General features: G+C 36.7%; 1 protein-coding gene and 1 pseudogene across 1 annotated transcript in view; one reads left to right on the forward strand and one right to left on the reverse strand.

The window, feature by feature from the left end:
• LOC118840183 lies at window positions 1–24,806 on the reverse strand (annotated as a pseudogene).
• The window catches only part of IFNAR1 (interferon alpha and beta receptor subunit 1), a 60,119-nt gene that overhangs the window by 1,156 nt on the left and 32,878 nt on the right, over window positions 1–26,085 (forward strand). The window lies entirely within an intron of this gene.

Consider the following 26,085-nt stretch of genomic DNA (forward strand, 5'->3'; position numbering starts at 1 on the left):
TCAGGTTAGGAAGCTTTCACTGAAGTTCTTTTGTTTGAGGGGGTTAGGAGTGGTATTTTCTCGGGAGTTTTGGGAGGGCTGGATCCACTTCTCCTCAAATAGAGGATTTTCACCATCCTGGTCCTGGGAAATGGTAATAATGTTTCACATTTGTAACGGGCATTTTTTGAGCTGACAAATACATTTTGACAACATACAAGTATAAAGTATTTACAAAGTATATTTGTGACCGTCAACTACGATTTAACCAAAACAAATACCTTCATTATTTTTAAAAGAGGCAGGGTGGATAATAACCTCGAAAAAAATTCAGTAGTGGTGTTTGAATGGCATTGTGGTACTTGGTATTAATGGAAAATTAGTAACTTAGCGTTTGCCACAATACTGGTTTACAGAGGTTTTTACATATTGTGTGTCCAAGTATCTTGCAAAAATAATTTTTTCTACAACTTTGACTTGTTTTTTATGTTTTACTTTTTTCTACACTCTGTGGCATTGGGGGGGGTGTTAATCAATATAAATGAAATCTACTTTAGCGCAGTTTAGAAATTGTAAATGATTAAGAATTGTTTTATGAGTACATCCTCTGAACACTATACATGAATGAGTACAATCTTTTGCATATTAATAAAAGTGCTGTACCAGTGCTAGCTGGAGGTATTTAGGTAAAGTTTATTAGATATACATTTATTTAGTATTCAAAGAAATGTACAGATCTTTTTATTTATAAAATTTGTACGTGGAAAAAGTTCCTTAATTTAAAAAAATTACTGTTTTTGTCTATTCATCTAACTTTTCCTAATGATCAACTAAAAAAGGTAGCACCCTCCCTCCCCCCAGCTCTTCCATTGATTTAGCTTTTACATAACTCTATTATAGGTTTTAATGTACAACTTTTTAAGTGTAAAAATAAAATGATAAGTTTTTCAAAGTGAAAATTATAATGATAACGTATGGTTACTGTCATATCAGTAAATTAGGTGTACTAGGACTGGCTAGCAAGGACAGAGCCTGAGAAGCAGGTATTTCAGATGCTTTATCTATTGCACAGCTTGCAATGAGGAACAACGTAAGAGAGTGGAAGAAGAATTCGAATCCAGTACAGGTCAAATATGAAGTGTTCAGTGGAGGGGCTATTAATTCGGACTTAGGTCGGACTGGTAACAGTTAATTAAGTAGATGGAAAAGCATCTCATAAAGAGTTCAAAAACAAAAATAGTTAAGATGAAAACCAAAATGGAAGAAAGATGTTAAGAAAACTGCAACTGCACTTGTAAGTTGAAGAGCATTTCTTAAGGGCAGAGTCTTATGCCAGGCAGAGTGGACAGTTAATTCAATGGATTCAAGAGCTATAAGGCTAGAATTAGTAGTTTGCCCAGGGGTGTCAGAGACAAGATGCAAATGGGTCCCAGATGGGCATGTTTCAACAATGGTGTATTGTCTCTGCTGTCAAGCTTTAGCTCCAACTCTGAAAACTTACCCCATCAGTGTTCTGCTGTTTGAATGTATGGAAGTGGAAGATAGGAAAAGAACATCTTGTGGATTTTTTGTAAGTGTCCTCCTGATTGATAAGGAAGGAATCACTGAGGCCACCAATCATGGGGAGCAGGATCAGGAGAATTTTGCATTTTGAAACTCTGGAGGCATATTGTAGGGGACTTAAATTTACATATAATTGAAATTAAATAACACATAAGTCTTAGCTAAGGGTTGCTTGGCCTCTATATTTAAAAGCTACTAGTTGATAAAATAGACTGCATGAAAACATTACCATACACTATATTCAGAAGATACTAACATTTGAAAATGTATGAGAAGGCAAAATGTACTCTTTCCTCATAAACTGTCTTCACAAATTCATGCCAACATGGACTATTCCCACCTTTTCCCATTTTTGCCAATTTGCAGTGTGACAGATGAAACCTTAGAGTTGTTTTGATTTACATTTCTTTTTATTTATTTATTAATTTTTTTAAATTTTTAGTATACAGCATTCAGTTCTACATAATTTTGAGTTCCAGATTTTCTTCCCTCCCTCCCCCCCCTCCCCAAGATGGCATGGAGTCCCATGTAGCTTCCACATATAACTTGCATTGAATTAATTTACACACTAGTCAAGTTATGGAGAACTGTGATCAATGAAATGAATCATGCTAAAGAAGAAACAGGACCAAAAAAAAATAAAAACAACCCAAAAACAAAAACAAAAGAGAGAAAAAGAAAAAAAGGTGGGGGGAAGGCTAGCATGAAGTGTGCCTCAATCTGCATTCATACTTCATAGTTCTTTCTCTGGATGTGAATAGCATTCTCCATCATGAGTCCTTTGGAGTTGTCTTTGTACCTTGTGTTGCTGAGAGGAGCGAAGTCTGTCAGGGTTGGTCCTCACAGAATCCATATATCTGGTTGTGTATAATGTTCTCCTGGCTCTGCTCCGCTCACTCAGCATTATGTCGTGTAGGTTGTTCCAGGTTGTTATGAAGCCCGTATCATCCCCATTTCTTATAGCACAATAGTATTCCATTACATTCATATACCATAGCTTGTTCAGCCATTCTCCAATTGGTGGGCATCTCTTTGATTTCCAATTCTTAGCTACCACAAAAAGAGCCGCTATAAATATTTTTGTACATGTGGGTCCTTTTCCCATTTTTATGATCTCTTTGGGATACAACCCTAGAAGTGGTATTGCTGGGTCAAAGGGTATGAACATTTTTATAGCCCTTTGGGCATAGGTCCAAATTACTCTCCAAAATGGCTGGATCAGTTCACAGCTCCAACAGCAATGTAACAATGTTCCAATTTTCTCACACCCTCTCCAGCATTTATCGTTTTCCTATTTTGTTATTTTAGCCAATCTGACAGCAGAGATGTGGTATCTAAGAGTTGTTTTGATTTGCATTTCTCTAATCAGTAGTGATCCAGAGCATTTTTTCATATACCTATAGATATCTTTAATTTCTTCCTCTGAAAACTGCCTGTTCATATCCTTTGACCATTTCTCAATTGGGGAATGCCTTGTATTCCTATATATTTGGCTCAGTTCCCTGTATATTTTAGAAATAAGGCCTTTATCAAAGACACTAGTTGTAAAGATTTTCTCCCAATTTTCTGCTTCCCTCCTAATCTTTGTTACATTGGCTTTGTTTGTACAGAAACCTTTCCATTTAGCATAATCAAAATTATCCATTTTGCATTTTGTAATGCTCTCTATCTCTTGTTGGGTCATGAATTCTTTTCCTTTCCATAAATCTGATAAGTAAACTATTCCTTGCTCTCACAAATTACTTATAGTATCGGCCTTTACTCCTAAATCATGAACCCATTTTGACTTTATTTTGGTATGTGGTATAAGATATTGGTCTATGCCCAGTTTCTGCCCTACCATTTTCTAATTTTCCCAGCAGTTTTTGTGAAATAGTGAATTCTTAGCCCAGAAGCTGGCCTCTTTGGGTTTATCAAAGAGTAGATTTTATAGTCGTTGACTTCTCCATCTTGTGTACCTATCCTATTCCACTGATCCACAACTCTGTTTCTTAGCCAGTACCAGGTACTTTTGATGACTGCTGCTCTATAGTACAGTTTAATATCTGGTATGGCTAGGCCACTTTCTCTAGCATTTCTTTTCATTAATACCCTAGATATTCTAGACCTCTTGTTCTTCCAGATGAATTTTGTTATTATTTTATCCAGCTCTGTAAAATAATTTTTTGGTAGTTCAATTGGTATGGCACTGAATAGATAGATTAATTTAGGTAAAATTGTCATTTTTATTATATCATCTCGGCCTAACCATGAGCAACTAATATTTTTCCATTTATTTAGATCTGACTTTATTCTCATGAAAAGTGTTTCATAATTATGTTCATATAGTCCCTGGGTTTGTCTTGGCAGATAGACCCCCAAATATTTTATAGTGTCTACAGTAACTTTGAATGGAATTTCTCTTTCTATCTCTTGCTGTTGGGCTTTGTTAGTAATGTATAGGAATGCTGAGGATTTATGTGGGTTTATTTTATATCCTGCAACTTTGCTAAAGTTGTTTATTATTTCAAGTAGTTTTTTACTTGATTCTCTAGGATTCTCTAAGTAAATAATCATATCATCTGCAAAAAGTGATAATTTAGTTTCTTCTTTGCCTCTTCTAATTCCTTCAATTTCTTTTTCTTCTCTTATTGCTACAGCTAACGTTTCTAGTACCAAATTGAATAGTAGGGGTGAGAATGGACATCCTTGTTTCACCCCTGATCTTATTGGGAATGCATCTAGCTTATCCCCATTACAAATAATGCTTGTTGATGGTTTTAGGTAGATGCTATTTATAATTTTAAGGAAGGCTCCATTTATTCCTATGCTTTCTAGTGTTTTTAATAGGAATGGGTGTTGTATTTTGTCAAAGGCTTTTTCTGCATCTATTGAGATGATCATATGGTTTCTGCTGGTTTTGTTGTTGATATGGTCAATTATGCTAATAGTTTTCCTAATATTGAACCAGCCTTGCATTCCTGGAATAAATCCTACCTGGTCATAGTGTATTATTCTTGTGATAAGTTGCTACAATCTTTTTGCTAATATTTTATTTAAAATTTTTGCATCAATATTCATTAGGGAAACTGGTCTATAATTTTCTTTCTCTGTTTTGACTCTACCTGGTTTGGGTATTAGTACCATATTTGTGTCATTAAAAGAATTTGGTAGGACTCCTTTTTCACCTATTTTCCCAAATAGTCTACAAAGTATAGGAATTAGTTGTTCTTTAAATGTTTGATATAATTCACATGTAAAACCATCTGGCCCTGGAGAATTTTTCCTAGGGAGTTCATTGATGGCTTGCTCAATTTCTTTTCCTGAGATGGGGTTATTTAGAAATTTTACTTCCTTTTCTGTTAACCTGGGCAATTTATGTTTTTGTAGATATTCATCCATATCTCTGAGGTTGTCAAATTTATGGGCATACAATTGGGCAAAATAATTCCTAATTATTGTTTTGATTTCCTCTTCATTGGAGGTGAAATCACCCTTTTCATTTTTGATACTGGTAATTTGATTTTCTTCTTTCTTTTTTTTAATCAAATTGACCAAAGGTTTATCAATTTTATTGGTTTTTTCATAAAACTAGCTCTTTGTTTTATTTATTAATTCAATAGTTTTCTTGGTTTCAATTTTATTAATCTCTCCTTTGATTTTCAATATTTCTAATTTGGTATTTAATTGGGGATTCTCAATTTGCTCTTTTTCTAACTTTTTCAGCTGCATGCCCAGATCATTGATCTCCTTTTTCCCTATTTTATTCATGTAAGCATTTAGGTATATAAAACTTCCCCTAAGAACTGCGTTTGCTGCATCCCATAACTTTTGGTATGTTGTTTCATTATTGTCATTCTCTTGAATGAAGTTATTAATTGTTTCTCTGATTTGTTCTTTGGCCCACTCATTCTTTAGAATTAGATTATTTAGTTTCCAATTAATTTTTAGCTTATTTTTCCATGGTTCTTTGTTACAAATAATTCTTATTGCATCATGATCTGAAAAGTATGTTTTGACTACTTCTGCCTTTCTACACTGGATTGTCAGGTTTTAAAGCCCTAGTACATGGCCAATTTTTGAGTATGTGCCATGTACCGCTGAGAAAAAAGTATATTCCTTTTTATCCCCATTTAGTTTTCTCCAGAGGTCTATCATATCTGCCTTTTCTAAAATTCTGTTTACCTCCTTAACTTCTTTCTTATTTATTTTGAGGTTAGATTTATCAAGTTCAGAAAGGGGGAGGTTGAAGTCTCCCAATATTATAGTTTTGCTGTCTATTTCTTCCTGTAACTCACTTAACCTGTCCTCTAAGAATTTGTATGCCATACCACTTGGTGCATATATGTTAAACAGTGATACTGCTTCATTGTTTATGGTGCCTTTTAGCAGGATGTAATATCCTTCCTTATCTCTTTTAATGAAATCTATCTTTACTTTTGCTTTGTCTGAGATTAGGATTGCTACACCTGCTTTTTTTACTTTAGCTGAGGCACAATATATTTTACTCCAGCCTTTTACGTTTACCCTGTGTGTACCCCCTTGTTTCAAATGTGTTTCTTGTAAACAGCATATTGTAGGATTATGGTTTTTAATCCATTCTGCTATCTGCTTCTGTTTTATGGGAGAGTTCATCCCATTAACATTCACATTCACAGTTATGATTTCTATCTGTGTCTTTTTCTCCATCCTGTTTCCCCCTGATTGTGCTTTTATTTCTCCCTTTCCCCTCCTCAACCAAGTTTTGCTTTTGACCTCCGCCTTCCTCAGTTTACCCTCCCTCTTTATTCCCCTCCCTTATCTTACCCTTTTCCCCTTGCTACTTCTCCCCTCCCTTCTGACCACCCCCTCCCTTTTTCCCCCCTTCCCCTCCTACTTCCTGTAGGACAAGTTAGATATCTATACTTATCAGGGTATGTTATTCCCTTCTTGAACCAGATCAGATGACAGTAAAGCTCAAATACTGCTCTTCTCCCTCCCTTCTTTCCTTCTACTATAATATGTTTTTGTGCCTCTTCATTTGGTGTAATTTACCCTTTTCTACTACCTCCTTACCTCTTCTCTCATAGCCCTCCCTTTACATCTCTTACTTATGTTTTTTATCCTTATGTCAGTTATTTTATACAGGCATTCACAATCTATGTGTATCCCTTTCAATTGTCATAATAGCTGTGCTATTCTCAAGACTGACATATGTGTGTGTGTGTGTATACATATATATAACATACATAAGATGATATCATATAAAGATGAAAATAATTTGCCCTTATTGATTAATAAGGTTTGTGGGGGTTTTTCCCCCTGTTTACCTTTTTATGTCTCTCTTGAGTTTTGTATTTGTAGATCAAATTTTCCATTGAGTTCACTATGTGACCACTATTGGGAAATGACTTTTGGTCTCATACAGTGTGTCAGAAAAGTTTAATGCAGTTTTAAGTTCTAATAATGTCAGAAGTTTAAGAGCTATAGACTTGCAAGAAATATTTTAAAGATTAAGTTTTTATAAAATCACTGTTTCTTATTAAAATCCAGCTTAACTACTGTTATATACCACTCTATTCCATTTTCAAATTTTGTAAAAACCTGCATTAGTAGCTGCTCAGTGCCTGAAAGATTGCATTTGTAATCCTACCCTTAAGAATATCGAAAGTAAAAGATTTTGATGCATACGCAACAGTTTTCACATGACATCACAAGACAAATTCCAATGGAAATGATAGCTCAGGTACCAAAGTAGCTGTTCAAGAAGACCTCCTCTATGGACATTCTGGTATGAGAATTTGTCCTCCAGAAATTGTCACATATGCAGAGCATAATGACTGTGTGTTCCATCTTGTTAAAAATTAAAATTTTGTTATTCAGAATTAAGAAAATTGTATAGGTGTAAATGAAATTTAAATAAAAGTTTTATTTTAAATTATTTATTTAATATTTTTAGTTTTCAACATGGATTTCCACAGATTTTGAATTACAAATTTTCTCCCCATTTCTACCCTCCCCCCCCCATTCCAAGATGGCGTGTATTCTGATTGCCCTGTTCCCCAGTCAGCCCTCCCTTCTGTCACCCCACTCCCCCACACCCCCTTTTCCCTTACTTTCTTGTAGGGCAAGATATTTCTATGCCTCATTGCCTGTATATCTTATTTACCAGTTGCATGCAAAAACAACATTTTTTTTTGAACATCTGCTTTTGAAACTTTGAGTTTCAAATTCTCTCCCTTCTTCCCTCCCCACCCATCCTCCCTAAGAAGGCAAGCAATTCAACACAGGTCACACGCATATTATTATGTAAAACTCTTCCACAATGCTCATGTTGTGAAAGACTAACTATGTTTTGCTCCCTCCTATCCAGTCCCCCTTTATTCAGTTTTCTCCCTTGACCCTGTCCCTTTTCAAAAGTGTGTGCTCTTGATTACCTCCTCCCCCTATCTGCCCTCCCTTCTATCATCCCCCTTTTTTATCCCCTTCCTCCTTCTGTCCTGTGGGGTAAGATACCCAGTTGAGTGTGTATGGTATTCCCTCCTCAAGTCAAATCCAGTGAGAGCAAGATTCACTCATTCCCCCTCACCTGCCCCCTCTTCCCTTACAACAGAACTGCTTTTTCTTGCCACTTTTGTGTGAGATAATTTACCCCATTCTATCTCTCCCTTTATCCCTCTCTCAATATATTCCTCTCTCATCCCTTAATTTTATTTTATTTTTTTAGATATCATCCCTTCATATCCATTTCATCCTGTGCCTTCTGTGTGTGTGTGTATTCCCTTCAGCTACCCTAATACTGAGGTCTCATGAATTACATATATCATCTTTCCATGTAGGAATGTAAACAAAACAGTTCGACTTTAGTAAGTCCCTTATGATTTCTCTTTCTTGTTTACCTTTTCATGCTTCTCTTGATTCTTGTATTTGAAAGTCAAATTTTCTATTCAGCTTTGTTGCCCATTACCCAGTCATAGGTCACCATTCCAGGGAGGAGAGGAGTCATTTGAGTGAGTAGGGGTTCCATCTGTGTAAGGAACAAGTTCCAAAAACATAGCTGTATGGCTCTGAGTTCAGAAGCCACAGTTCTAACCTTTAGCCCTACCCTTAAGCCTATACTGGAATAAGCTAGGGCAGGAAACCAAAACCAGGGGAGAGCCAGCACTTCAGAATTACAAGAGGAAATAGTCAATAAAATTATACCAGTAGGAGACCTCCCTTTACCCCTCTCAGACCTAGATAAATCTAACCATAAATAAAAAACAAAGAAGTTAAAGAGATGAATAGAATTTTAGAAAAGTTAAATATGATTGATCTCTGGAGAATATTGAATGGGAATAGAAAGGAATATACATATGCTCTGTGGTAACTGGCACCATCAAAAAAATTGATGTATTAGGGAATCAAAACCTCACAAACAAATGCAGAAATATAAATGCATCTTTTTTTTTTACCATAATGCAGTAAAAATTACATTCAATAAATGGCCTTTGAAACATAGTTTAAAAATTAATTGGAAACTAAAATAACTCCCAAAGAATAAGTAGTTCAGAGAACAAATAATAGGAACAATCAATAATTTCATTAAATGTAATGACAACAATGAAACAACATACAAAAAATTGTGGGTTGCAGCCACAATGATATGTAAGGGAAAAATTTTATCTTTAAATGCTTATGTCAATAAAAGAGAAAACAGATCAACAAATTGGGTATGCATTTTTTAAAAACACTTTTCAAAAATAAACAATTTAAAAACCCTTAATTAAATGCCAAAAAAGAAATCCTGAAAATGAAAGGAGAAATTAATGAAATTGAAAGTTTAAAAAAAACCTGTTGAACTAATAAAATTAGGAGCAGATTTTTGAAGGAAAAAATAAAATAGACATACTATTGGTTAATTTGATTTAAAGAATGAAAGGAAAAAAGCAAATATACAGTATCAGAAATGAAAAGGGTGAATTCACAACTTATGAAGATGAAATAAAAGCAATTGTTAGAAACTGTTTGGTCCAACTATATTCCAGTAAAACTGATAGTGGTTAATTATTTTCAAAAATATAAATTGCCCAGATCAACAGAACAAGAAATAGGATATTTAAGTAAGCCTATCTTAGTCAAAGAAATTGAACAAGACATCAGTGAGCTCCTTGAGGGTGAATGGAGAGGAACCTAGGACTAGATGAAGTTACAAGTGAATTCTACCAAACATTTAAAGAATGATTAATTCCAATACTATGTAAACTATTGGGGAAAACAGGTAAGGAAGGATTCTTACCAAATTTCTTTTATGAAATATATATAGTCTTGATATCTAAACCAGGGAGAGCCAAAACAGAGAAAGGAAATTTTGCTAATGAATTTTGTTGGAGAAATTTTAAATATAATACCAACAAGGAGTTAACAATATATTTACACATAAAATATGACTAGACTGGATGCATACTAGGAATGTTGGACTAGTTCAATATTAGGAAAATTATAAGCATAATTAACCATATAACAAATAACAATAACAATAAAAACCATATGATTATTTCAATAGATATAGAAAGAAAAAGATTTTGATGAAATACAATACTCCTTTTAAAAAAACACTAGAAAGCATAGAAATAAATAGAATTAGTAGATTAGTAAAATCTAAAACTAAGATTAAATATTATCTGTAATGAAAATAAGCTTAGCAGCCTTTCCCGTAGGATTGGAGGTGAAACAAGGATATCCACTATCAACATTATTATTCAGTATTGTATTAGGAGTGCTACCTATAGCAATAAGACAAGAAAAAGAAATCAAAGGAATAAGCATAGGCACTGAAGAACAAAAATATTACTTTTTGGCAGATAATGTGTTTTACGTAGAGAACTCTAGCTGTATCAACTAAAAAAAATAATCAAAACAACAACTTCAGCAAATTTGCAAGATATAACATAAACCGAAACAAATCATTTGCTTTTCTTTATATTACCAACAAAACCCAGCAGGAAGAAATAGAGAAATTCCACTTAAAATAACTATAAACAGTATAAAATACTTGAAAATTTACTTGTTGAGACACACAGAGGGATTATATGAACACAATTACAAAACAGTCGATTCAAAGAAAGACAGATACCTGGAGAAATATTCATTGCCCATGAGTAGGCCAAGCCTATATAATAAAAATGACAATTTTACTTATTCAGTGCCATACCAATTATACTACCAAAAGATTTCTTTATAGAGCTAGAAAAAATAACAACAAAATTAATCTAGAGGACCAAAAGGTCAAGAATATCAAAGGAAACAATGGGGGAGAAAAAAGAAGGAAAGGGGCCTACCAGTACAAGATTTTAAACTATACTACAAAGCTTTAATCATCAAAACAGTTTGGTAGTAGGTAAGAAATAGTGTAATTGATCAGTGGAACAGATTAGGTACACGATATACAGAAGCAAAAGAACTCAGTACCATCATATTTGATAAACTCAAAGGTCCCAGGTGTTGGGACAAAGATTCACTATTTGATAAAAACAATTGGGAAAAAAGGAAAGTAGACTGGCAGAAAATGGGCATAGACCAACAACTCATACTGTAGTACCAAGATAAGCTCAAAATGGATATATATTTTAGACAAAAGGTGATATCATTAGCAAATTAGTAGAACATGGAAGAAATTACCTGGTATATATGGATAGGGAAAGAGTTCAAGACCAAACAAGAGATAGAGAGGTTCACAGGAGATAAAGTGGTTAATTCTGATTACATAAAATTTAGAGGTTTTACACAAACAAAACCAATGCAGCTAAAATTAGAAGAGAAGCAGGCAACTGGGGAAAATCTTGGTAACAAGTTTCTCTGATAAAGGTCTCATTTTTAAAATATGTATTATAATAAAAGCCATTCCTCGGTTGATAAATGGACAAAGGATATGGCCAGGCAGTTTTCAGAGAAAGAAATCCAAACTATCAATAGTTGTATGGAAAATGCTCTAAATTACTAATAATTAGGGAAATGCACATTGAAACAATTCTGAGGTACCATGTCACATTCGTCAGACTAGCTAAGATGACGGTAAAGAAAAATGACAGATTGTGGAGGGGATGAGAGAAAACAGGCACACTAATGCACTATTAGTAGAGCCATAAATTAGTCCATCCATTCTGGAAAGCAATTTGGAACTGTGCCCAAAGAGCTGTTAAACTGTGCATACTGCATGCGCTTTTACCCAGCAATACTGTTACTAGGTCTGTAACCCTAAGAGATCAAAGAAAGGAAAAGTACCCATATTACAAAAACATTTATAGCAGCTCTTTTTTTGTGATAGCAAAGAATTGGAAACAAGAGGGAGGTACCCATCAATTGGAGAATGGTTGAACAAGTTATGGCATATGAATGTGATGGAATACTATTATGCTGTAAGAAATGATGAAAGGAATGGTTTCAGAAAAACCTGGGGAGACATATATGAACTGATGCAAAGTGAAGTGAACTGAACCAGGTGAATAGTTGACACAGTAACAGCATTTACACAGTATTTACACTGTAACAATTTATATAGTAAAGATAATCAACTGTGAAAAACTTAATAACTCTAATCAATACAATGACCCACCACAATTTCAAAGATGAAAAATTTCACAGTTTCATGATAAAAAATGCTGTCTACCTCCAGATAGAGAACTGATGGACTCAGAGTACAGATTGAATCATATTTTTAAAATCTTTTTCTTGCTTAAAAAAACCATAGCTAATGCAGAAATTTTGCATAATTTCATATTTGTAATGGGTTTTCTATTTTTTTTTTTTGCTTTCTCAATAGGTGGGGGAGAAGGGAGAGAAATAAGAGAATATGACACTGAAAATAAAATAAAATTGAATGTAAAAATATTTTATGTTATTACTTTTTCTGTTTCTCTTCTTCTAGATTGTCCTTTGCTTATGTGTATTTGCATTGCAGTTGTTCATTCTTTTTTTGTGTGTGTTGGGGTGGCCCCCTTGACCCGAGTTCTTCTGTTCCAGTTATTTCTGATATGCCAGCCATAAATTCTCCTTTCACAATTCTTATTTCTCCTTTAAATTATTTGGGAATATCTTGCTATGGTTCTATTCTTTCTTGGAATACACAGCACATTCTGCCTAATTAGGTGTTGATTCATTTTCCTCTTTCTCACAGTATTTATTTATGGACTTGTTTGGTTGATCTAGAGGCCATTTACCGTTCTGTTATTAATATATTCCCTTGTGATTTATCTGCTTGTGCTCAAGATCTTTTCTTTCTCCAGAGATATCCCATGCTAGGATATTCTTATTTCACTTACTGGAATATACATGTTTCACTGTCATGGTTTCTGCCCTAGATGACTTCTAAAGGACAGAACTGGCTCTACATGGAAGTTGGACCTTTCCCTCAGGCTTAATAGAGTGCCACGCATGCTGCCATCTTGGCCCAGTCCCCTTTGTTCCTCAGTTCTCTGGCTCAGCTCTCTTGTATCACAGAGCATTGCCATGCTGTTTGCCTAACCAAAGCAATCCTATGCCTTTTGACTTTTCCAAGGCAAGTCTCACCAAATGATCTCTTAAATGTCACCTTTTCTCAATTTTCATCCTTATTGAACTCTCTGCAGCAGTTGATCTTGTTAACCATCCTTCACCCTCTCCTGATAGCTCTAGGTTTTTGAGAGACTGCTTCCTTTTGGATCTCCTGGTTTCACTGTTCTTTACCAGTTTCCATTTCCAGGTGCCTGCTAACTCTGAGTGTCCTTCAAGACTTTATCCTGGGCCATCTTCTCTTTTCTCTCAATACTGTCTTGCTTTGTGACCTCATCAGCTTCCCTGGGTTCAATTATCATCTTTATGCAGAAGACTTCCAGATCCATATACTCGGCCCTAATGTCTCTAAGATCCAGTCTTTCATTACCAAATGCCAGTTGGAGATAGCTAAAATTGTTTTATGTCATGTATACAACTTCCTTTTTGTTGAAAGGGTTGAGAGATCATGAGGATTACAGAAAGTGTCTGGTCCTCCATCTTCTTAGTGTTGTGACCCAGAACCCAATCCTTCTCTCTTTTTTTTGAAAGTCACAGGTCATGCACCATATTCTGTATGAATCTTTTCTGATTCCCCCAACTGATAGTGTCCTAACTTTTTGCTGCATATATTTATATATGTACCGGTCTGTCCTATTATAATATAAGCTGCTTATAAATAGGAATTGTTGGAACTTCCCTCAGTTATGAGGGCATCCTCATCCTGAAACATCCAACCATCCTCACATCCTTCTCAATCTAAAATATCCCTCTCTAAGGCCCGCCTCCTTCTCTAATTAGTGAATTACTCCTGGTACCTCTGTTTTATGCCTTCATCTTCCCTATTACTGGCTTCCAGGTTTCAAAATCTTGTTCCCTTCATCCCTCTTTGTAATGTTAATGGAGGGATGTAAGATTTTCCCCACCCATTAATCAGCCTCATGTGGAGCCCATTAAGGGAAGCTTGCTTACAGGAAGGCTTGTACACCTTTTACGAACAAGCTAATTAGGCAGTGAGTCAGGTTGTCATGCATTCTGGCTCTGAGCCTATTAGCTGAGACTATATATTGTGAGAGGTGAGCTTCTACTTTGGGGGCTCACTCACTGGAAGAGTGTTTGTGTGATCTGGCCAGATGAGACTCTGGGTAGCCATTAAGGAGCACCCACCCACATCTTTGAAAACCCAGATGTTTGTGCGTCTTCTCTGGTAACTGTATGTATTGCTATAGTCAGACAGTTAGAAGCCTCTCTGTTGATTTGTGTTATTTTTTCCTGTCTGTAAATTCTGTTTGTAATTGCTCTGAAGTTCAGGATGCTGTCTTTCCCCCTGAACTAACTGAATGATATATGCATAAATAAAGTAAGATTGTTGACCCATGAAACAGCTATCTTTCCTTAGTAAAACAGATAAAAGAACCATGCCAAGCAGGGTGGGACTTTTTGCCTTTGTTTTGTTTAGGAGTGCTTCTCAGCACTAAGACAGTCAAGTACCTTTGATGAATCTTGCCTTTCAAATGTAATGGCAAGCAAAGTGGGACTTTTTGTTGTCTTTTGTTTTGGAGTGCTTCTCAGCACCAAGGCAATAAAGTGCCTTTGATTGAGTCCTTTGTTTGAATCAAGAGTCTTTAATTGAATCAGGAGTCTTTGATGACCTGCTTAAGTCACAAGAAAGCCTAAGTCCCATGAGCTTGAGTCACATGGTAGTGATGCCCTCTGACCCTGAAAAAGGGTATATATACTCTGAGGTTAGCATTTTGCCTGGGACTGTCACTCATTGGAGGAGTGTCATGTGATTTAACCAGATGAGACTCTGAGTAGCTGTTGTTAAGGAGACCCCAGCTTTGAAAATCCTAGATGTTGTTGCTTCTCTCTCTGGTAACTATGTATGTATTGTTGTGGAGAGACTGGTTGGTGTTATTTGCTCTGTTTACATAATTTCTGCTTGTAATTTCTATTTGTATTTTCTCCAAAGTTCAGGGTACTGGCTTTTCCCCCTGAACTAAGTGAATGGTATATGTATGTTTAATTAAAGTAAGATTGTCAACCCCTTAAAGTTCCTTTCCTTAGAAAAGCAGATCAAAGAATCTATGCTAGCAGCCCTCCTGTATGCTGGTGTTATTGGTCTTACACAGCCACAGTAGCAGCAAGTAGCATTGCTGTAGCACTTGCACTAGCAGCCATCCTGGGTATGCCAGGGTGGTTGTTATTACACTCTTCCACTGCTTTCTTCCCCCTGCCCCACTCCTACATACCAATTTGACTCTATTAGAATGTAAACCCCTTGAGAGCAAGAACTATCTTTCCACTTAGAGCAGTGCTTGGTACATAGAAAATACTTAATAAATGTTTGTTGAATTCCCTTTATCCTTCTTTTCTTTAAGGAGATGCAGGGTTTGCTGGCTGTGGAAGATTCTTGGCTACTTTGGCCTTCATAGTGGTCACTGTCAATGGGAAATTCTTTTTTTTCCTGGTGATTCCTTGGTTCTTCTCTTGCCCCTTAGATATGAAGCTTCTTTGTAGTCGAGAAACCAAATGCATTTCTTAACCCAAACCATATTTTCTTTAATTTTTTAACCATCTTCCCCTCTGTCCACCTCCCCAGTGAAATAACCATTAAAGTGAATTCAATATATGGTGTTTATTGACTTAATTGTGAAGACCTCATCAGGTTCTTCACAAAATTTCTTTATTTGACCATCATGTGCAATAGATATTGGTTCATAAATTGCCCCATGATAGCAGTCACACATTTTTATGTTCATCACAAACACCACAAGATAAGATTGCCAAATGATTCATGAAATATTTCTTGTTGACCTAGGCCACAAAATGAAATAATTCCTTTATTTCATTCTCTAAAAAGAACTTATTGGTCTTCTTTCAATCTGGCAGCAATTTCTTTGTATTCTGGTCTCATAGAGGTAGTGTTAATATTGTTTGTGGTTCAATTTCTCCAGTAGTAGATAAGCTTTTTGATTGTTGGACAAATAAAATTTAGAGCACTAACTTGTAATATATAAAGAATATCTAAGGGCTGTGTCTTAGTCCTCTATTCTGAAACACCATCATCCTCACTGAGGAACTGAATGGGGCTTTGTAGACAGTACTAAGAGCCATTTCGTATCTTTCTTTTGTTTCATGTGACCAAAGCACTCACCATTAAGTAATCAACCTGATTTTGATGATGCATTCCATACTTTTCCTCATTCTCAGACAGCTAGATCATTATGTTGCCAGAACTATATTTTTGAAGTCCTTCCAGCTTATCTACCAAAGTTCTACGCCTAGCCGAATTTATACTCTGCTGGCATCTCCTTTAAGAAATCAAGAGTCACTTTGTTGCCCTAATAAAATATTAGAGTAGAATTTTTGTGGAAGTGACCCTGGGTTCTTGAAGGCTATGGCAAGGCTATGGTTCACTTATACATTATTATTAATTTAAAATTAATTGTTATTCATTTATTAGACCTGAGTTATTAAACCTGCTTCTTATTTGGGAGCTAAAAAAATACAATTTATTTTTGCCAAAGTTGTCAAAAATAATTGTTTCTATTTGAAGCATGAAGCCTGCTATCTATAATAATTAGGTCTCCTAGTGATAGTCATTATTTAACATCAAATATTTTTAGAACTTTGAAAGTCCCAGATTCCAGATTAAATGATTTATTTAAAAATTAAACTGTTTTCAAGTTAAAGGGATTTCAGTAAGCAAGGAGTTTTTGTTTGTTTGCTCAAACCATTTTAAGTTGTATTAGAATGCATTCTAACAACACCAATGGCTGGATGACATTTATTTCTGACATCTCTTAGAACATACAAGTTATAATTTTTTTATTGATAGTAATGTCTATTAATATGAAACAGGGCAAAAACCAAACACTGGATCAAAAGAGAGGAGCTAATGTCTCTACCATATAAGAATTATTGATGGATTCATCATCATTACTATTATAAATGTGTTGTCTATATACCTTACACCTAGATAAGGGAAACAACAGACGAGAGAGATCTAAGTTTTCCTGGTGACTGAGCCAGATCGAGGTAAAGGATGGTACAGGCTTCTACCTAGATCCCTTTTCTACTAGCTTTTGTTGGGCTGAAGGTTAAGTATGACTAGAGAATCCACAGAAGAGATGCTAATGTAATAAAAATAATATCATTTATACAGTACTTTGAAGCTATCAGTTTAAGATCCATATGTTAACTCATTTGTTCTTCACAACAACCCTGTGAGGTAGGTAATATTATCTCCATTTTGCCAATAAAAAAACTGTAACACAGGAGTTAAGTGACTTTGACCAGTGTTGCACAGCTGGGGAATGTCTGAGGAGGATTCGAATTCCAGTCCTCCAGACTCCAAGTTAAGTAGTCAGTGGTGTAAATTAGATAATCTGCCTTTGAGTATTCGAGGGTTAATATTGTTTTTTCTACATTTTGAAAAGCATTTATTAAACACCTACTGTGTTCTAAGCATTGTACTAGTTAGACACTAGAGAGGCAAAGAAAAAAAATTAAATAAAACTTATCTTCAAAGAACTTAAATTCTGTTGGGGGAAATCAACATGTATGTAGAAAATTTAACTCAGAATATCTGCAAAGTAATTTCTGGGTGGTTTACCACAATAATTGGGTGAGGTGAATATAGGATTTCATGTAATAGGTGGTATTCAAGCTAAACTTTAAAGGAAGCAAGAGCTTATTCAGAGTTGTCATGGAAATATCACATTTCAAATAGGGAGAACATAATCTGTATAAAGACCCAGAGACAGATGGGAACTAGGATGTCATATATGTATTAGGAAGAGTAAGTAAGCCAGTTTAGTGGGACTTGACTTGCATCTGATACAAATGAGGCAGGAGATGGAATGTCAAATTTGGAGAATGATCCAAATTGGCTAGAACACAGGGAGAGTAATAGGAAATAAAAGAAAGGGATTAAAATGAAATAATTGTGTGGTGGAAGCCAGACTGTGGTGGGCCTTAAAGGGCCAAGCTCAGAAGTTCGTATTTTGTTCTAGAGGTAATAGCCACTGGTTTTTAGAACAGAGAAGTGATGTGGCTAATAGTAGAGGCCACAAGTATAGAGAGCTTTTTCTAGGATTTTGGCCAAGAAATGGGAGAGAGATAAAGAGTGATAGCTTGAAGTGATGAAAGGGTTTGGGGTTTGTTTTTTTTAAGATGATGGAAACTTGAGCTTGTTTGTTGGCAGAATGTAAAACCTATAGATATGGAGAGACTGGAGATAAGATTCAGGGAAAGGCAATATTTTAGGGGCAGAAGAACACTAGAAGAGATGAGATCAAATGTGCTCATAGAAAAGTTGGCATTGATGAAGAGGCCATCTCTTCATCAGAAACAGGAATAAAGGAGGAGAGAATGGAGGATGATGTTGAGGAATTTTTTCAGATATAGAGAAGGAAAGCTCACAGGTAATGGTCTTTATTGTCTCAGGAAAATATGAGATGTCCTTTGCTGAAAGAGAGAGGAGATGGGACAGTGTGGGAGGGAGGCTTGGAAAGAGGTTTGGAATAGCTTTTGTGGATAATAGAATGGAAAAATACGTAAGGAGAAATGTAAGGATTGTCTTGCTGAGATGAGGGTTCAGTTGAGATTAGAAAATATTTGTACTGGACCTACTCAGCTCAGTTTGGTGATTTCCTTTAGTTACCTTCAGCAGCAGACTGAGCAGAGAGATGGTAGGGTTTGGCAAGGTGTGAAGGATGAGAAATTCGAGGGCATAAGCTTGGAGTTGAACTTGTTAACTATAGCATCAGAATTAAAGGGAAGAAAGTGAAGGGAAGAAAGGTACTGGGATAGTACGAAGGGATGCAGAGATTGGATTTCCTGGTTAAGAACCTATAAACCTATAAAGAATTAGGGTAAGTCCTTGGGAAAGAAAGAATGACAGGAGGTTATGGTCTGATTCTAATTAAGTGCCTGAAGGCACTCAGGACTTCTTGGGAAGGCCATTAAAGTACAACATATAATTTATTATTTCTCATTTCAGAAAGTTTTTTTATCTTAACAATTATTTCCTAACTTGGTTTGTAAATGAGATAAATTTGTTCAAATATGGTCAGCAATAGTCAACATTCACTGAGAGTCCACTGTGTAATTAGCTACAAGATCGATCAACGTCCATCAAGCATCTGTGTGACAAATACTTTACCAAGCACTGGGGTTACAAAAACAAAAATAGAACAGACCCCTTGAGATTACATTCTAACAGGGAAAACATACACATACAAATACAAAGAGAATACAAAACCAAAATTTGGTTGCTACGTTAGCTGACTTATTTTTGGTGTGTTTTTTAAATTTATTTAATTTTTTATTTTTCAACATTGATTTCCTCAAGATTTTGAGTTACAAATTTTCTCCCCATTTCTACCCTCCCCCCCCACTCCAAGATGGGCTATATTCTGATTACCCTGTTCCCCAGTCAGCCCTCCCTTCTGTCTCCCCACTCCCCCTCACCCCCTTTTCCCTTACTTTCTTGTAGGGCAAGATAGATTTCTCTGCCCCCTTCCCTATATATCTTATTTCTCAGTTGCATGAAAAAACAACTTTTTCTTTTGAACATCTGGTTTTGAGACTTCGAGTTCCAAATTCTCTCCCCTCTTCCCTCCTCACCCACCCTCCCTAAGAAGGCAAGCAATTCAACATAGGCCACACATGTATCATTATGTGGAATACTTCCACAATACTCATGTTGTGAAAAACTAACTATATTTCCCTCCATCCTAACCTGTCCTCCTTTATTCAGTTTTCTCCCTTGACCCTGTCCCTTTTCAAAAGTGTTTGCTTTTGATTACCTCCTCCCCCTATCTACCCTCCCTTCTATCATCCCCCCTTTCTTATCCCCTTTCCCCTACTCTTCTATGGGGTAAGATACCCAATTGAGTGTGTATGTTATTCCCTCCTCAAGCCAAATCCAGTGAGAGCAAGATTCACTCATTCCCCCTCACCTGCCCCCTCTTCCCTTACAACAGAACTGCTTTTCTTGTCACTTTTATATGAGATACTTTACCCCCAGTCTGTCTCTCCCTTTATCCCTCTCTCAATATATTCCTCTCTCATCCCTTAATTTTATTTTATTTTTTTAGATATCATCCCTTCATATCCGATTCAACCTGTGCTCTGTGTCTATATATATGTATATTCCCTTCAGCTACTCTAATACTGAGAAAGGTCTCATGAATTACACACATAATCTTTCCATGTAGGAATGTAAACAAAACAGTTCAACTTTCGTAAGTCCCTTATGATTTCTCTTTCTTGTTTACCTTTTCATGCTTCTCTTGATTCTTGTGTTTGAAAGTCAGATTTTCTATTCATATCTGGTCTTTTCACTGAGAAAGCTTGAAAGTCCTCTATTTTATTGAAAATCCATATTTTGCCTTGGAGCATTATACTCAGTTTTGCTGAGTAGGTGATTCTTGGTTTTAATCCTAGCTCCTTTGACCTCTGGAATATCATATTCCAAGCCCTTTGATCCCTTAATGTAGAAGCTGCTAGATCTTGTGTTATCCTGATTGTGTTTCCACAATACTCAAATTGTTTCTTTCTGGCTGCTTGCAGTGTTTTCTCCTTAATCTGGGAGCTTTGGAATTTGGCAACAAAATATTCCTAGGAGTTTTCTTTTTGGGATCTTTTTCAAGATGTGATCAGTGGATTCTTTCAATTTTACCCTCTGGTTCTAGAATATCAGGGCAGTTTTCCTGGATAACTTCTTGAAAGATGAGATCTAGGCTCTTTTTTTTTTATCATGGCTTTCAGGTAGTCCAATAATTTTAAAATTATCTCTCCTGGATCTATTTTCCAGGTCAGTGGTTTTTCCAATGAGATATTTCACATTGTCTTCCATTTTTTTTTTCATTCCTTTGGCTCTGTTTTATAGTATCTTGATTTCTCATAAAGTCACTAGCTTCCACTTGCTCCAATCTCTAATTTTTAAGGTGGTATTTTCTTCAGTAGTGTTTTGGACCTCCTTTTCCATTTGGGTAATTCTGCCTTTCAAGGCATTCTTCTCCTCTTTGGCTTTTTGGAGCTCTTTTGCCATTTTAGTTAGTCTATTTTTTAAGGTGTTATTTTCTTCAGTATTTTTGGGGGTCTCCTTTAGCAAATCATGGACTTGTTTTTCATGGTTTTCTTGCATCTCTCTCATTTCCCTTCCCAATTTTTCCTCTACTTCTCTTACTTGCTTTTCCAAATCCTTTCTGAGCTCTTCTGTGGCCTGAGACCAGTTCATATTTTTCTTGGAGGCTTTTGATGTAGGCTCTTTCACTTTGTTGACTTCTTCTGTCTGTAGGTTTTGATCTTCTTTGTCACCAAAAAAGGATTCAAGAGTCTGAGTCTGCATCGTTTTTTGCTCCCTGGCCATGTTCCCAGCCAACTACTTGACCTTTGAGCTTTTTGTCAGGGTATGACTGCTTGTGGAGTAAAGAGTGCTTTGTCTCAAGCTTTGGGGGCTGTGCTGCTGTTTTCAGAGCTACTTCTACTCCACTGTCACTGCAAGCTTTGCCACAGCAGTGCTCCTCCTCCCCCAAGAACCACCAAAGAGGATTGCGACCCAGTTCCAAACAGGGCAAAGCAAGCCCTGTACTCCCGCTCTGGTCTGCCACTTGGTTCCTCCCACCATGTGAGCCAGGGACTCCAGAAGCAGCTGATGTTGGAGCTCCACCCCTGCACTACCTTCACCACCCCCAGGGCTGTTTTCCGGACTGCTCTAGCAGTTTACCCACTAACCTGCTCCATGGTCTTTGGCGTTTGTGGGGTGAGAAGTCTGATAACTGCCACAGCTCAATGATTCATGGCCCTAAGTCTCTCTGCCCACTCCCAGTCTGGTCTGTCCTGGCACTCTGCTCCAAGCACCGTGTGAGAGACCCTTCCCAGTGACCATCCAGGTTCTCCTGGGCTGGAGACCTGTTTCCTTCTGCTATTTCGTGGGTTCCACAGCCCTAGAATTTGTTCAGAGACATTTTTTACAGGTATTTGGAGGGATTTGTGGGAGAGCTTAAGCAATTCTCTGCTTTCCAGCTGTCATCTTGGCTTCTCCCCCCCTCAGCTGACTTATTTTCAAAATTGTGACAATTAAGGATCAATTACTATAATTTTCCAGCCTTTACCAGACAAAACACAATATCTAAAGTTGCTTAAGTCCCAACATTGTGCTTGCTCCAGACAGCTGACACCAGACTGCTGATACACCTTCACTATGGTAACAGCTATATCTGCATGTCAGCTCAGACAGCTCAAGGTAAATCACCCAGACAGATAGATGAAAGAAGATGCACCAACTGAACACTACGTAATTAGAGTGAATGAGCTTGCATCAGTGGAGAACCAATAAGATGAATTTCCCTTCTGTCTTTGCAGAGTGAGAACTATCAGTCTTCAGTATTGCACATAGTGCTAGAAGTTGATGTAGTATTCCTTTACTGACCTGTTCTTTTTTCTCTTTTTAAAATCTTTGCTCCAAGTGATGGCTCAATGGTAAGCTGGATGTGCTCAAACAGAAGATGAAAAGATCAAACATTGATATCTTGGGTGTTAGTGAACTTAGATGGACAGGGATGAGTGGATTTAATTCAGATAATCATCATATATGCTACTGTGGGCAAGAATCACTTAGAGAAAAAGGAGTGGCCCTCATAGTCAATAAAAGGATGAGAAAAGCAGTATTGGAGTATAAACTCAAAAATGACAAAATGATATCTGCTCGAATCCAAGACATACTGTTCAATATCACACTAGAAGTCTGTGCTCCAACCACTGATGCAGAAGAGGCTAGTTCTACAAAAACCTATAACATCTTCTAGAAATACACACACACACACGTCCCCTTCATCATACGGAATTGGAATGCTAAAGTAGGAAATCAAGAGATAATTAGAATAACAGGCATTTTAGCTTTGGAGTACAAAATAAAGCAGGGCAGAGACTAATAGAGTTTTGTCAAGATAACTTGCTGGTCATAGCAGATGCTCTTTTTCAACAACCCAAAAGGTGACTCTATACATGGATATCATCAGATACAATAATTGGTTATATGCTTCACAGCTGAAGGTAGAAAAACTCTATACATTTAGTTAAAACAAGATCTGGAGCTGACCTTGGCTCAGATCATGAACTTCTTATTGTAAAATTCAGAATTAAACAGAAGAAAATAGGGAAAACCAACAGGCCATATAAGTATGACTTAATTAACATTCCTTATGAATATGAAGTGGAAGTGATAAATAGACTTAAGGGATTAGATCTGGTAGATGGAGTACCTGAAGAATTATGGACAGAGGTGCACAATATTGTGTAAGAAACAGTGACAAAAAACATTCCAAAGAAAAAGAAAAGCAAGAAAGCAAAATGCTGTCTGATGAGGCTTTACAAATAGCTGACGACAGAAGGAAAGTGAAAGGTAAAGGCGAAAGGGAAAGATATACCCATCTGAATGAAGGTAAGAAAGTTCTCTTAAATGGGCAATGCAAAGAAATAGAAGAAAACAATAGGATGGGAAAGCCAGGAGATCTCAAGAAAATTCTAGATACTGAGGGAACATTTCATGCAAAAATGGGCATAATAAAAGACACAAATGGTATGGACTTAGCAGATATAGAAGAGATTAAGAAGACGTGGCAAGAATATACAGAAGAACTATGCAATAAAGATCCTAACATCATCAATAACCATGATGATGTGGTTACTGATCTAGAGTATACCTTAGGAAACACTACTAACAAAAAGGTTAGTGGAGGTGACTGAATTTCGCCTGAGCTATTTAAAATCCTAAAAGATGATGCTATCAAAGTGCTGCACTCAATATGTCTGGCAAATTTGGAATAGTCAGCAATGGCCACTGGATTGGAAGAGATCAGTTTATGTCCCAGTCCTAAAGAAGGGAAATGCCAAAGAATGTTCAAATTACTAAACAATTTTACTCATTTTACAGGTCAGCAAGTTTATGCTTAAGATTCTGCAAGCTTAGGCAGATAAACCTGGAAAGACTTGCATGAACTGATGCTGAGTGAAATGAGCAGAACCAAGAGAACATTGTACATAGGAAAAGCAACACTGTGGTGACCAACTTTGTTAGCAAACTTCTCAGCAATGCAATGATCTCTAAGAAAATGCCAAAAGACTAATGATGGAAAATGCTATCCATATCCAGATAAACAACTATGGAGTCTGAATGCAGATCAAAATATACCATTTTCTCTTTTTTTTTCCTTTCTCGTGGTTTTTTTCCTTTTTGTTCTGATTCTTTTTTCACAACATGACTAATGTAGAAATATGTTTTATTTTTTTAAGAACAAGGCAATTTATTAGTGAATCTAGTGTGGTTTGTCCTAATGTTTCTTGTTGGCAGCTGCCACCTGTCCGGCAGTTCTGTCCAGGTCTCTCTGTCCCTTTTCAGTCCCCACCCTGGTCCTTCTTCACCATCTTGAGGCCTTCCAGGGCTTGCAGGACCCTCTAGGCCACACTCTTGGAGCTCCTGCATTAGTGACTGGGCATGACCCCATTGCGCTGGAGCTCCCATATATCTTGGTCATGGATCCCATGCCGGCCCCACCTCAGAGGTACAGGTACCGGGCCGTGGAGGCAGCCCAGGTATAGAACCAGTTCTCGTCATAGGGGGCCAGGTTCTTATGTTTGGCCATCTTGACTGTGTCCACCCATTTGGGGACTTTTAGCTTCCCTGACTTTTTCAGGAAGGCAGCCTAGGTCTGGACGAACTCCTGCTAGTTCACATCCTTCACCATGATTCTGGGAGTCATCCAGGCATTGTGCGGGCGCCGCATGACCAGCCAAAATGTTTAATATGATTGTATGTGTATGGCCTATATATCAGATTGCATGCCATCTTGGGGGAGGGGGAGGAAAAAATTTAGAACTCAAAAATCTTATAAAAGTTAATGGCAAAAACCAAAAATAAATTTAAAAAAAAAGATTCTGCCAACTAGATTCCGTCAATATGTGAACCAAGAATTACCAGAACGTGTTGGTTTTCAAAGAGGCAGAGGAAGAAGAGGCCAAAATTGCTAACATTTGCTGGAAAATGGAGAAATCAAAGGAATTCCAGAAAAACATCTACTTTTGCTTCATTGACTACACTAAAGCCTTTGATAGTATAGAACAACAAAATTTGGCAAGTCCTCAAAGAGATGGAAATACCTATCCTCTTTTCTCCTGAAGAACCTGTATGTGGGTTAGAAGCAACATTTAGAACTGAATATGGAGTTCTTTATTGGTTTAAGATTGTAAAAGAAGTGTGACAAGGTTGTATATTGTCACCTTATTTATTTAACTTGTATGCAGAGTACATCATGCAAAATACCAGGCTGGATGAATCAAAAGCTGGAATTAAGGTTTCTAGGAGAAATATCAGTAATCTCAGATATGCAGATGATACCACTGTGATGGGAGAAAGTAAAGAATTAAGAAGCCTCTTAATGAGGGTGAAAGAGAATGAGGAGAATGTCAAAGCTGGCTTGAAGCTTAGCACTTAAAAAAAAAAAACAAACCTAAGATCTAGGCAACTAGTCCCATCACTTCCTGGCAAATAGAGAGAGAAAAAATGGAAGCAGTGTCAGATTTTATGTTCTTGGTCTCAAAGACTGCTGTAGATGGCAACTGCAGCCATGAAACTAAAAGACATTTGCTCCTTGAAAGGAAAGCTATGACAAATCTGGACAGCATACTGAAAAACAGATGTCACCTTGCTGACAAAGCTCCATATAGTCAAAGTTATGCTTCTTTCAGTAACAATGTATGGTTCTGAGAGTTGGACTATAAGGAAAGCTGAGTACCACAGAATCAATGCTTTTGAATTGTGGTGCTGGAGAAGACTTTTGAGAATCCTTTGGACAACGAGGAGGTCAAATCAGTCAATACATAAAAAAATTAATTTAGTCTATTCACTAGAAAGTCAAATACTGAAGCCGAAGCTTAAATACTTTGGCCACATAATAAGAGGGTGGGACTCATGGAAATGACCCCGATGTTGGGAAAGATTGAAGGCAAAAATGGGGGGGTAGAGGGGCAAGGTAGAGCATGAAAGGGATAGACAGTATGATGGAA

This window comes from Trichosurus vulpecula, chromosome 2, assembly GCF_011100635.1.
Source record: "Trichosurus vulpecula isolate mTriVul1 chromosome 2, mTriVul1.pri, whole genome shotgun sequence".
Classification (NCBI taxonomy): Eukaryota; Metazoa; Chordata; class Mammalia; order Diprotodontia; family Phalangeridae; genus Trichosurus; species Trichosurus vulpecula.